At 44.3% G+C, this 12,631-nt stretch overlaps 1 protein-coding gene across 1 annotated transcript in view; it reads right to left on the bottom strand.

The window, feature by feature from the left end:
• LOC137375034 (neuroligin-1-like) overlaps window positions 1-11,852 on the bottom strand; it is a 280,017-nt gene extending 268,165 nt beyond the window's left edge. Inside the window, exon 1 of the mRNA XM_068041657.1 lies at window positions 11,300-11,852. The gene's annotated coding sequence lies outside the window, so the exon portion shown is untranslated. The remainder of the gene's footprint in view (window positions 1-11,299) is intronic.
• Between the last annotated feature and the right edge of the window lie 779 nt (window positions 11,853-12,631).

Genomic DNA, 12,631 nt, shown 5'->3' with positions numbered 1-12,631 from the left:
GAGGAACTGAGGGATCTTGGGGTCCATGTCCATAGATCGCTCAAAGTTGCCACCCAAGTTGATAGGGTTGTTAAGAAGGCGTATGGTATGTTGGCTTTCATTAACAGGGGGATTGAGTTTAAGAGCCGCGAGGTTATGCTGCAGCTCTATAAGGCCCTGGTTCGATCACACTTGGAATATTGTGTTCAGTTCTGGTGGCCTCATTATAGGAAGGATGTGGAAGCTTTAGAGAGGGTGCAGAGGAGATTTACCAGGATGCTGCCTGGACTGGAGGGCATGTCTTACGAAGAAAGATTGAGGGCGCTAGGGCTTTTCTCATTGGAGCGAAGAAGGATGAGAGGTGACTTGATAGAGGAGTACAAGATGATGAGAGGCATAGATAGATTGGATAGCCAGAGACTTTTTCCCAGGGTGGAAAGGGCTATCACCAGGGGGCATAATTTTAAGGTGATTGGAGGAAGGTTTCGGGGAGATGTCAGAGGTAGGTTCTTTACACAGAGAGTGGTGGGCGCGTGGAATGCGCTGCCAGCGGTGATAGTAGAAGCAGATACATTAGAGACATTTAAGCAACTCTTGGATAAGTACATGGATGATAGTAGAATGAAGGGTAGGTAGTTAGTTTGATATTAGAGTAGGTTAAAGGTTCGGTGCAACATCGTGGGCCGAAGGGCCTGTACTGTGCTGTACTGTTCTATGTTCTATGTTCTAAGTTAGTGAGACACGACCTCCCCTTCGCAAAACCATGCTGCCTCTCGCTAATAAGTTCGTTTGTTTCCAAATGGGAGTAAATCCTGTCCCGAAGAATCCTCTCTAATAATTTCCCTACCACTGATGTAAAGCTCACTGGCCTATAATTTCCTGGATTATCCTTGCTACCCTTCTTAAACAAAGGAACAACACTGGCTATTCTCCAGTCCTCTGGGACCTCTACTGTTGCCAATGAGGATACAAAGATTTCTGGCAAGGCCACATCAATTTCTTCCCTTGCCTCCCTCAGTATTCTGGGGTAGATCCCATCAGGCCCTGGGGATTTATCTACCTTAATGCTTTGCAAGATGCCCAACACCTCCTCCTTTTTGATAACGACATGACCCAGACTATCTACACTCCTTTCCCTAGACTCATCATCCACCAAGTCCTTCTCTTTGGTGAATACTGATGCAAAGTACTCATTTAGTACCTCGCCCATTACCAGTCCGTTTGAAGAGTGCATCTACATCTTAGTGCCGATAAAATAAAAAAACTTCTGCTTTGTGCACACATTATAGGTATGGCGACAAAATTGCTTATGGGGACCTCTTCCGTAACTTAAATATCTGTACCATTAGGGTTTACTTTCCATTCGTAATACCCAAGAAAATGCCCGTGTTCGTCTATGATCAGAAGTCCACTAACAAAACTGTATTTTCAGAAATTCTCTGATGTCTTCTTCTTCTTTGGCCTCCTTGTCTCGAGAGACAATGGACAATGAGAGCCTGGAGGTGGTCAGTGGTTTGTGCAGCAGCGCCTGGAGTGGCTATAAAGGCCAATTCTAGAGTGACAGACTCTTCCACAGGTGCTGCAGATAAAATTGGTTTTCAGGGCTGTTACACAGTTGGCTCTCTCCTTGCGCTTCTGTCTTTTTCCTGCCAACTACTAAGTCTCTTCGACTCGCCACGCTTTAGCCCCGCCTTTATGGTTTCCCGCCAGCTCTGGCGATCACTGGCAACTGACTCCCACGACTTGTGATCAATGTCACAGGACTTCATGTCACGTTTGCAGACGCCTTTAAAGCGGAGCCATGGACGGCCGGTCGGTCTGGTACCAGTGACAAGCTCGCTGTACAATGCGTCCTTGGGGATCCTGCCATTTTCCATGCGGCTCACATGGCCAAGCCATCTCAGGCGCCGCTGGCTAAGTAGGGTGTATATACTGGGGATGTTGGCCACCTCGAGGACTTCTCTGTTGGAGATACGGTCCTGCCACCTGATGCCAAGGATTCTCCGGAGGCAGCGAAGATGGAATGAATTGAGACGTCACTCTTGGCTAACCTACGTTGTCCAGGCCTCGCTGCCATAGAGCAAGGTACTGAGGACACAGGCTTGATACACTTGGACTTTTATGCTCTGTGTCAGTTCGCCATTTTACCACACTCTCTTGACCAGTCTGGACATAGCAGAGGAAGCCTTTCCCATGCACTTGTTTAATTCTGCATCGAGAGACAGGTTACTGGTGATAGTTGAGCCTAGGTAGGTGAACTCTTGAACCACTTCCAGAGTGTAGTCGCCGACATTTATGGATGGGGCATTTCTGACGTCCTGTCCCATGATGTTCGTTTTCTTGAGGCTGATGGTTAGGCCAAATTCATTGCAGGCAGCCGCAAACCTGTCGATGAGTCTCTGCAGACACTCTTCAGTGTGAGATGTTAATTCAGCATCGTCAGCAAAGAGGAGTTCCCTGATGAGGACTTTCCTTACTTTGGTCTTCGCTTTTAGACGGGCAAGGTTGAACAACCTGCCACCTGATCTTGTGTGGAGGAAAATTCCTTCTTCTGAAGACTTGAATGCATGTGAGAGCAGCAGGGAGAAGATGATCCCAAACAGTGTAGGTGCAAGAACACAGCCCTGTTTCACGCCACTCAGGATTGGAAAGGGGTCTGATGAGGTGCCGCTATGCTGAATTGTGCCTTTCATATTGTCATGGAATGAGGTAATGATACTTAGTAGCTTTGGTGGGCATCCAATCTTTTCTCGTAGTCTGAAGAGACCACTTCTGCTGACGAGGTCAAAGGCTTTGGTGAGATCAATGAAAGCAACGTAGAGGGGCATCTGTTGTTCACGGCATTTCTCCTGTAGCTGGCGAAGGGAGAACAGCATGTCAATGGTGGATCTCTCTGCTCGAAAGCCACACTGTGCCTCAGGGTAGACACGCTCAGCCAGCTTCTGGAGCCTGTTTAAAGCGAATCGAGCGAAGACTTTCACCACTATGCTGAGCAGGGAGATTCCACGGTAGTTGTTGCAGTCACCGCGGTCACCCTTGTTCTTATAGAGGGTGATGATATTGGCATCGCGCATGTCCTGTGGTACTGCTCCCTCATCCCAGCACAGGCAAAGCAGTTCGTGCAGAGCTGAAAATATAGCAGACTTGGCACTCTTGATGATTTCAGGGGTAATGCCGTCCTTTCCAGGGGCTTTTCCGCTGGCTACAGAATCAATGGCATCACGGAGTTCCGATTTTGTTGGCTGTACGTCCAGCTCATCCATGACTGGCAGAGACAGGGTTGCATTGAGGGCGGTCTCAGTGACAACATTTTTCCTGGAGTACAGTTCTAGGTAGTGTTCCACCCAGCAGTCCATTTGCTTGCGTTGGTCAGTGATTGTGTCCCCTGATTTAGATTTGAGGGGGGCAACCTTCTTGACGGTTGGCCCAAAAGCTCTCTTAATGCCATCTTACATCCCTCTGATATCTCCTGTGTCAGAGGCCAGCTGAATATGACTGCATTGGTGTTGCCAGTAGACATTTGCGCAGCGCCTGGCTGTTCCTTGTGCAGCACCTCTGGCAGCTTTAAGTGCTACAGATGTTAACTCGCTGGGGGCTTTCTTGTAGTTCAGCAGTGCAATGCGCTTAGCGGCTATGACAGGTTCCAGCTCTTCAAAGTGAGATTGAAACCAGTCTGCATTCCGCTTCACACAATTGCCATAGCTGGTCATTGCTGAGTCATAGATGGCGTCTCTGATGTGGGCCCACTTGGTCCCTGCATCCCCTGTGAGAGTGTTTTGGAGGGCTTTTTCAAGTGAATTTAGAAACTTGCGTAACAGCTGTGGATGAGAAATTCTGCTAGTGTTGATGCGCAGGCGGCTCTTCTGCTTGGAGTGATGCAGCTTCTTTGGCTTGAGGCTAACCTTGCACACCAGGGAGTGGTCGGTGTCGCAGTCCGCACTGTGGAAGCTGCGTGTGATTTGAACACTGTTTAAAGAGGCACGCCTTGTGGCAATGAGGTCCAGCTGGTGCCATCAGAAACTCTTTGCTCAGCATGATAGAGCCACCCTCAAATGGCTCAGAACGCATACTGTCCATCCAACTGTTCACCGCCTCTGGTCTAGTACACCTACTCAGCATCTATGCTCCAACACTCTGCTCCTCACCTGAAGCTAAAGACCAGTTCTACGAGGAACTCCATAATATCATTAGTAGCATCCCCAACACCGAACATCTATTCCTGCTGGGGGACTTTAATGCCAGGGTTGGGGCCGACCATGACTCATGGCCTTCCTGCCTTGGGCGCTATGGCATTGGAAGGATGAATGAGAATGGACAGAGACTGCTTGAGTTGTGTACCTATCATAACCTCTGCATCACCAACTCATTCTTTCACACTAAACCCTGTCACCAGGTTTCTTGGAGGCACCCAAGATCACGTCTCTGATGTAAATTCGTTTGATTCCACTATTTTGGCCGCAGGTCATTAACTACGGAGAAAAAGGGTCACACTCACAGTTTCATTAAAAAGTATTTCGATTACAAGTGTCTTTGTTCCTGTATTGAAAGCAAAAGGTTATTCACAACTACAAAATAGGAACTGTAAATAAACATAACTGAACTCTGCTAGTCCCGTTTGGGTGTTATATTACAAATCAAACGAAAATGTGGCAACAATTGTAAGAAAAGACAAATGCAGAACAATGTTTTTAGGTCATGTATTTGCCAACCATAGGTATGGTATAATAACTATTACCTCGAAATTCAGAAGCATTTCCATATATTTGCTGTAACGTTTATTTTAGGTTCTAGGACGTATTCAAAACGGAGTGCAGTATTTTTGATGTGAAATCTTAAGAAGGTTTCACTTACATGCTCAAATTATAGCATTAACATATGCAATAATATCTTATGTAACAAGATGTAAAGTGTTAAATGCACTTGACAATATTCTTTGTCGTGATCTATCCTAAGGTTTATGGCATTTCAAAACCAGCACAAATCGTTCATGCTGTCAGAAACGTGTTCTTCTATCTGCACTGCCACCTACAGATCGTTTGAAATGGATTATAAAATTTCTGTTTTGTTTGTTTCACTGACATTTCACTTTCAAAAGCTTGGCTCCTGAATTGATGGCGTTTAATCGGATAATCATCCACCTCATTAATGCGGTTCAACAGTAAATTTAAACTGTCATTTTCGCACATTCTATTTTCTTGCACGTGCCTATCATCCTTTTAATGATGGTATGGATTTCGATAGGAGATACCCAAGGTGATGTATAATTCTGCAATATTATATTTGGAATCAGGAAAATAATTCAATGTCACGATTTTACTTTGTTACAATTAGCCTATCAAGGGTGGAAAGTTATTAACCGGAAATTTACAATGGACACTATCCGTGATTTTAAGATGACTGTTGGGTGGTCAGCTTCCTACGGAGCTTTTTAATGTGCACCTTTATCTTTGACCATTTGCGCCATTCTTTGCCCTTTCTACCCAGTCTCCTCTCTTCTACTGTAAGTTCCTCTGACTCTAATAATGAGTGCACGTTAGTTCTAACTACAAGTGCTAGTTTAACCAGCAACTGCCATCCCCCGAACATGCCTGTTCTTTACTTTACCTTCCTAAATTGGACGTTTCCTAAATTTGGCTTCGCTTGACATCAAAACTATGCTTGTGCTGGACTACACCGCAAAACTCAGCTACTGTGTTTAGACGCTGTTCAGTTGATTAAATTTTAAAGTAACTCTAATCAGCCTTTTCCCCCCACCTCCACTCTTAGCTGCTGAACCTGTGAATGGCCATCTAGTTCTGTTTTTTCAACTTCAGCTAGTCAAGTTCCTGGCTAGAATTTCATGCTCCTGAGCGAAGTACATTTCTCCACTGTTTGTCGATCTTAGTGGTGACCTCCAACTTTGCCAAGTTTTTTTTCTGCTCCACAACCGATTCTGCACATCTGGTATTCCAATGTAAATAACCTCCATCAGTGTGCCCTCCAATGCCTACCCTCCAAATAGCTTCTGGATTCACTCTGTCTCCAGACTTGGACGACAGTTTGACGATGCTTCATGTTGACTCCACCCTACTGTTGTCAACTTTATCCCACAACGGGACCTCTGACTATAATTCTGAACTCCCTTCAATTGTCTCCTCTTTATTGCCTGTTTACTGCCAGGATATATGCATCCTAATAATTGCTACATAACAAGGCCCATGTAACTTGAATTTTCCCTGTGTCCATTCACATGTGCATGTTGGCTGCTGATGCAGACCGAGCCGGTGGCTTCTATTTCCACTTATTTTTTTTTGGAAAAAAATTATTTTCTCTATATCCCAGTCATCATATCTCCTTTCATTTCTCCCCTATTGGGTACTCTGCCTTCCAAATTCCTCCCCTGAACCCTTCAGCACTCCTCAATCTTTCGACTCTCCTGTCACCATCCAAGCTTGACTCTCTTTTAGATAAGCCTACAATTTCCCTTAGTAACTCTTGGCATTCTCCAAGGAGCCCATCAAGGCACTTGTTGCTGCCTCATTATGAGCAGCAATCCAAACTGCCCATCCTACTTTCCTTGGCAACCTTCCCACCCAGCATGCCTGGCAGGGGCTAATCTTGCCAATCTCTTTCAAAATTCCCACTCTGTCTAGCTTTTGGCCCTCCATTCACCAACTCATTTCTGGAGCTCCCCATCTGCTCAACTACACGTCTAAACCTTGGATGCTCTAGTCTCCTTGAAATCATTACTCTCTTTCACCCTGGCATCCCCCTGACAGAGCCCTCATCACCCTCAAGTCCAAGGGACACAGATTTGAACAGATATGATAGCCATTCAGCCCCAGATCTGGCTGGATCACAAAAAACTATTGGGTCCTACTCTCATCTGCCAAAACTACTAATTATTCCCGGATCATTCTGGAATGCAAAGACAACGCCACCTTCATTTCACTACTGCACTACCATAAACGTCTTCTTAATTCCCTCTCCCTGTTGCCTCAACACTCACCTTTGTCACTAAGATTGAGACCATTTGATCAGCTGCCTCTGCCACTTCCCTCCAATTCTCAAACCCTCCAGGCCTCTAAGGTTATCTCCTGCCCTAGCCCTGAATTCACATCTTTCTCCATTTTCTCTCCTAACTCCCCTTATGCCCTCTCCAGGCTCATCTGCAGCACAGTGGCGCAGTGGTTAGCACCGCAGCCTCACAGCTCCAGGGACCCGGATTTGATTCTGGGTACTGCCTGTGTGGAGTTTGCAAGTTCTCCCTGTGTCTGCGTAGGTTTTCTCCGGGTGCTCCGGTTTCCTCCCACAAGCCAAAAGACTTGCAGGTTGGTAGGTAAATTGACCATTATAAATTGTCACTAGTATAGGTAGGTGGTAGGGAAAATATAGGGACAGGTGGGGATGTGGTAGGAATATGGGATTAGTGTAGGATTAGTATAAATGGGTGGTTGATGGTCGGCACAGACTCGGTGGGCCGAAGGGCCTGTTTCAGTGCTGTATCTCTAATCTAATCTAATCTAATCTTGTCCATGAGACTCATCCCCTGCTTCCTCATCCCTAATTCCTACTAAACTGCTGACCACCCAACTTCCCTTCCCGGCTCCGAAGTTAGCTGATATTGTTACTAGTTCTCTCTCCTCAGGTACACCCATTTTCTTCAATTCTGTTGCCATCACCCCTCTCCCCACCATCTTTGCAAACTACGACATCTCCAATCTCCCTTTCCTCTCCAAAGTCCTTGAATGTACTGTTACCTCCCAAAACCATGCACGTTTCCCGAAACTCCATTCTTGAATCCTTCTCGTCAGTTTCCATCCTTGCCACAGAACCAAAAGGGCTCTTAAAGTCACAAGTGACATCCTATGGAACTGTGACAAAGGTACATTATCCTTCCTCATCCTTCTCGAGTGGTCTTCAGCCTTTAACACTGTTGACCACCACATTTTCCCCCATTGCCTCTCCACCATTGTCCAGCTGAGTGGGACCGCATTTGTCTGGTTCCATGCTTATCTATAGAGTCATAGCCAGAGAATCACCAGCAATGGCGTTACTTCCCACTCCTACACCAGTATCTCAGGTGACACACCACCACCAACCCCCCCCCCCCCCCCCACCCCCCCAAGATCTATGCTTGGCCCTCGAAGACATCATCCAAAAACAGTTTCCTTATTTACACTGACGACACCCAGCTCTACTTCATCTTCACCTCTCTTGACTCCTCCACGGTTTCTAAATCATCACACTATTAGTTCGACATCCAGTACTGGATGAGCAGAAATTTCTTCCAACTAAATATTGGGAAGACTGAAGCCATTGTCTTGGGTCCCTGCCATAAACTACTTTCCCTAGTACCAACTCCATCTATCTTCCTGGCAACTGTCTGAGGCTGAACCAAAACATTCACACCTTGGTGTCACACTTGACCCAGAGATAAGCTTTCAACCACATATCTGCACCATCACGAAGACCAACTATTTCCACCTCCGTAACATTTCCTGATTCTACACCTGCCTCAGCTCATCTGCTGCTAAACACTCATCCGTGTCACGGTTACCTCTAGACTTTACTATTCCAAAGCACTCCTGGCTTGCTTCCTACTTTTTACCCTCCATAAACTTGAAGTCATCCAAACTCTGCTGCCCATGTCCTAACTTGCACCCAAGTCCCGTTCACCCATCACCCGTGTGCTCACTGACCTACACTGGCTCCAGTTAAGCAATGCCTCAATTTTAAAATTCTCATCTTAGTTTTCAAGTCCCTCCATGGCCTCACCCCTGCCCAATTCTGTAACCTCCTCCAGCAGTACAGTCCTCAGATATTTGCACTCCTCCAATTCTGGCCTCTTGGGCATCCCTTATTTTAAATCACTGCACTAATGGCAGCTGTACCTTCAGCTCCTAAGGCCCCAATTTCTGGAATCGCCTCCCTAAACTGCTTCACCTTAATTCCTGCTCTAAGACACTCCTTAAAACCTTCCTCTTTGACCTAATTTTTGGTCATCAGCCCCAATATCTGTGGTGTCAAATTTTGTTGAAAACATTCCTGTGATGTGCCTTGGGATGTTTCACTACATTAAAGGTGCTATATAAATCAAGTGTGTTTGTTTTTGAAGATGACATACAAGGTTCAATCTTTTAAAATGGGTTAACCATTGCATTGACAATCACTTATTTTTGCAAATATTTTTAAAAATATGGCTTCATTGTATAAATATATGACTGTATTTAATTTCCCTGACATATATTAATGACCTAGATCTTGGTGGACAGGGCACAACTTCAACATTTGCAGATGATACAAAACTTGGAAGCATTGTGAACAGTGAGGAGGATAGTGTAGAACTTCAAAAGGACATAAGACAGGTTGGTGGAATGGGTGGACAAGTAGCAGATGAAAGTTAATGCAGAGAAGTGTAAAGTGATTCATTTTGGTAGGAAGAATGTAGAAAGACAATATGAAGGGTACAATTCTACAGGGGGTGCAGGAGCAGAGGGACCTGGGGGTACATGTGTGTAAGTCATTGAAGGTGACAGGACAAGTTGAGACAGCAGTTAATAAAACATACGTTATCCTAGACGTTTTTTAATAGGGGTATAGAGTACAAAAGCAAAGAAGTTATGTTAAACTTGTATAAAGCAATGGTGTGGCCTCAACTCTGGGCACCACACTTCAGGAAATATGTGAAGGCATAAGAGAGAGTGCAGAAAAGATTCAAGAGAATGGTTCCAAGGATGAGGAACTTCAGTTAGGTAGACAGATTGGGGAAGTTGGGATTGTTTTCCTTGGAGAAGAGGTTGAGAGGAGCATTGATAGAGATTCAAAATCATGGGGGGTCTGGATAGAGTAGTTAGGGAGAAACTGTTCCCATTGATGGAAGGTTCAAGCACCAGATAGCACAGATTTAAGGTAATTGGTAAAAGAAGCAATGGCAACATGAGGGAAAACAATTGCACGCAGCAAGTGGTTAGGATCTAGAATGCACTGCCTGAGAGTGTAGTGGAGGCAAGTTCAACCCAGGCATTCAAAAAGGAATTGCATATTAACTGAAAAGGAAGAACATGCATGGCTTTGATGAGAAGGCAAATGGTACTACATGAACTGCTCCTGAGAGCCATCGCAGACACGACGGGCCAAGTGTCTTCCTATAATAAAAGCAAAATACTGCGGATGCTGGAAATCTGAAACAAAAACAAGAAATGCTGGAATCACTCAGCAGGTCTGGCAGCATCTGTGGAAAGAGAAGCAGAGTTAACGTTTCGGGTCAGTGACCCTTCTTCGGGTTCCGAAGAAGGGTCACTGACCCGAAACGTTAACCAAGTGTCTTCCTTCTGTGCTGTAACAAATCGGTGATTCTGAAAAACCTACAGGCGAAATTCAGGAATTGACGGTTAATCTAGGCGAAAACTTGCTCTTAAAGCTACCGTCTACATGCTAATGAATTTACACATAAAAATGTGGTCATTAAGTTAAGGTTTCATGCTGTGCGAAAGCAATTACCCACAAAGCTCATCATTATATAGCTATCAGTTTGAAGACGAGGCGAGGCCGACAATCAACGCCGCTGTAGACATCTGCACCACGAAGGAAGAATTATTTCAATCTAATAATTAGGCATTTCCTGCAAGGCTGGCACTTTTTATTTCATACTATAAACGTACACATTATTGCATGCTTTATTACATCGTCCGCTGATCTTTCCATAGTATTAAAATATGCATATTACTGCATCCGCCAGTGATAGGTACGACAGACCCAGCGTTAAGCTACTATCAGGGAGGAAGCGAAATGAAAAATGCAAAAGGTTAAGGAAAAAAGTGAAAGCGAAACCCTTGAATACAGATGCGACATTTATATATAGATAGAAGTTGAAATCGTACACCTGACAAATCCATTCTGACTTCGCCATAAAAAATTCATTTTGATCCTCAAGTCTCGATGAGGGCTTTCAAGATCAAACACTGTTTCCTTGAGCGTTACAAATATTCCTGATGTATACCGGCATTTTTCGTTATAACACCATGACATTTGCAAGTGGAAAGTTCTCGAGGGAATATGTATTTATATTGTGCGTTAATCGGCGGTGATTAGTTACTTGGAATTTGTGGCTGCTTTTCCACGTCTTTTGAAATGAAAATTGCACCATTCTCTTCAGACGCAGGGTAGTGTTACATCCAAGGATCAGTGAACTGTCGTGGCCAATTGAAAGGGAAAGTTAAAACTTGCAATCCGTGGCAAAGGTTTTCGGTCAGCAGAGCTTAACACAAAGTTTTTTGATTTCCTCGAGCCCGGAAACAGCTTGACATACGACTTTATATTAACTAATCAAGACACTCACCTTTCAATTCTTTTTCCTGGCAAGTAGCGTTCCTCTGCCCATGCGTTATCTTCCCCTCTCAAAATATTTAAGTGTATTCCAGTAAAATCCACACAACTACCACAGAAATCCAGAAACAATATCCTATCGTTAAAATAAAGGTTTTGGATGTTGCTGTCTTCCGTTCCCTGCTTACGTGCATCCCACATCAATCGACATCTAAAAACCTTAAGAAATCCAATGGCGGACTGGAGCTATTCGATTCTGAATTACGTCTAGCTTTTTCAATGATGCCCATACATTCATTCCTTCCTCGATATTGCTTTCATCTTCGGATGTATTTATTACAGATCCCAAGTCGTTTGCAGATGCAGACAAGGAAACCTTAATAACCCCGCACACGTTCAAGACAACCCCCGTAAGTAAGGGATCGCCTTCGTCAAAATCCGTCCGCAATGTTACTGTACAAGTACCGTTTTCTCAACAGAATAGTGTTTACCCAAGCCAAGCGTTCCAAATTATGCACCTTCCTCAGCTGACTACGACTCAAATCTGGTTTGAGTAGATGCATGAACATTGGGAACACATTAAGGTACTTCGCTCACGTCAGAATTGACGTCAGCGTCAGATACGTCGCAGAAAAACCTTTATAGATAATTCAAGCATGTTTCAGGTTTTAACTAAATAACTTTCCAGGTGGTTTTTATTTCTTCGGCAAACCAGTTTCTCTAATGACATTATATCATTGAACTTGATTTCTCTTAAAATGCTGTTTTTCCCAATGTTATTTTCAGGTCAACCAAACGGCTAGCAAACTTGGGTAACAGCAGTAATGGTGTTTTCGTAAGTAACTGGGACTTCTTCTGGACAAAATGGAATGGTTTGGAAAAGACAAGCCTCACCTTAAAAGACTGAGAAACACGGCATTCATTAAGCCTTAGAGGCAGCATTGAAAATAATTTAAAATAGATAGGGAAGAGGAAGTGGAGGGAGGTAACTGGATCCGGTATTAGGTAAGGAAGTGTATGAACACAATTTAGGGAGCAATACTGAATCCAGCGTCCAGCAAGAGGCAGTCACCAGAGACATAAGGAGTGAGAAATCTTCATTATTTTTATATATGAATATAAGAAACATTTATGATAAAATGACTGAACTCGAGACAGTTTTAGAATTACATACAGCAGGAGTAACAGAAATGTGGCTTACCCTAATAAATGGAGACAAAGTATGGAAGGGTATAATATAGAAGGGGACAGAGGTTTGGGTGCTACTCTATGCATTAAAAACACCCACAAGGCAACAGAAATAGGTCCTTAGAATGTGGAAAAATTACTCAGTAAGTTTTTTTGA

The sequence above is a fragment of the Heterodontus francisci genome, chromosome 11 (assembly GCF_036365525.1).
Source record: "Heterodontus francisci isolate sHetFra1 chromosome 11, sHetFra1.hap1, whole genome shotgun sequence".
NCBI lineage: Eukaryota > Metazoa > Chordata > Chondrichthyes > Heterodontiformes > Heterodontidae > Heterodontus > Heterodontus francisci.
Note: the sequence above shows the minus strand (reverse complement) of the source record. Positions and strands in the feature narration are given on the sequence as shown.